Source organism: Sturnira hondurensis, unplaced genomic scaffold, assembly GCF_014824575.4.
Source record: "Sturnira hondurensis isolate 20B ecotype Veracruz unplaced genomic scaffold, ASM1482457v3 Scaffold0008640, whole genome shotgun sequence".
In the NCBI taxonomy this organism is placed as follows: Eukaryota; Metazoa; Chordata; class Mammalia; order Chiroptera; family Phyllostomidae; genus Sturnira; species Sturnira hondurensis.
The window spans coordinates 16,053,688-16,055,160 of NW_028081271.1; the positions used below are offsets into that span (position 1 = coordinate 16,053,688).

At 44.5% G+C, this 1,473-nt stretch overlaps 1 pseudogene; it reads left to right on the plus strand.

Annotated features, from left to right (window-relative positions):
* Positions 1–253: 253 nt before the first annotated feature.
* LOC118993032 (pleckstrin homology domain-containing family F member 2-like) lies at positions 254–912 on the plus strand (annotated as a pseudogene).
* The last annotated feature ends 561 nt before the right edge of the window (positions 913–1,473 follow it).

Below are 1,473 nucleotides of genomic sequence, written 5' to 3' on the forward strand. Positions count from 1 at the left end.
GTTAAACAATTCTATTAAGGAGATTAGCTTTGCCTAAACATTGATTTATCTGGTGCTTGTGCCTAGGTTCTTGCACCTGGTGTGTGGAAGGCAGCAAGCCCATGAGTGCACAGAGGAGAGGCCAGGGGCGGGTGAGTCACCTGCGAGCAGCCGAGTCACCTGCAAGCAGCCAGCTGGCCACACACCTTGGGAGGCCGGGAGGCTGGGCTGGCCTGGGGAGCAGGCAGACTCAGGGCCTGCCTGTTAGCAGAAGATGGTGGATTGCTTGGCAAACAGCGAAGCAAATACTAGACATAGAGAAGAAGTATTGATTAAGTTGTGCAGAAAAAGAGCTCAAAGCAAGGCAATTTTTCTTATTTAATGATATTCTCGTACAAAGAAATATTGTCATCCAGAAGAAGTAGTGTCACAAACATCACATTATTCTGGTGGAAAATGTCCCTCACAGGCATGGGAGACCAGGAATGGATGACCTTCCAAGATGCCAACTAAATCACCTGCAGTCTGCTGCCACTGTGAAATCTGACTGGGTGAATTCCATAAATAAACGCATTACTGATTCACTCTCCAAAAGCAGTGAACACCTGGTAGTGAACAAGCGGCCTCTGGGTTCCTGACTCTGAGGCTCCTGCACGCATGTGTTGTCAGAAAGCACAATTCATGCCTCTTCACCGTCGTCACCTTTGCCACCAACGTGGTTTTGTCGTCTGTGGGCCCTGCTCTGAAAAGAGCTTTCTTCTTTCCAGCCAGTCCTCTAAGCCTGTGCAGATTGGTGACTTCCGCTATGACCTGCTTTCTCCTGGGGACATGGCCACAGGCCAGCCTCCTGGACCAGACTCTTACAGTCAGTCACTGATGTCTTCTTTAAATGATGCGTCAGACGATGACGGCGATGATGACAGCAGTCACTAAGGACATTCTGAGATATTTAATTAGTTGTGACTATCGGCAAAGTCAGCTTTGAGAGGAATATAAAATTCTGAGCTCTTGATTTTGCTCCAGCCATGAGATTTGCCTGAGAAACTTTTCCACTACATGCCTTAATATTCTCTATAGAGAATAGGTCTTGTTTTCACTCCCCTCAACCCCACCACTGCCGCCACCCACCCCCCTCTTCTAGAACTCCCCGGTCTTCTACAGGGATAGCCTGTTGAAAACATAGAGGATGAATTTTTGGTTTCTTATTGTTTAATTTTAGATGATTTGCTCAGAAGATTGGGGGAAAGTGTTTATTTAATGGATCATGTACTACATGGTTGTTTATTATATGTTCTGTCATATGAAAAAACTGAAAGCAAAGAATAATAGAAAGGGGAGTATAATGTGATTAGTTAATAATATAACTAGCCTTTTAAATCTTTTTTTAAAATCCTCACCCCAAAATATGTTTATTGACTTTACAGAGAGAGAGGGAGGGAAAGAAAGAGGAAAAAAAACAATGTGAGAGAGAAACACTGATGTGAGAGAGAAACA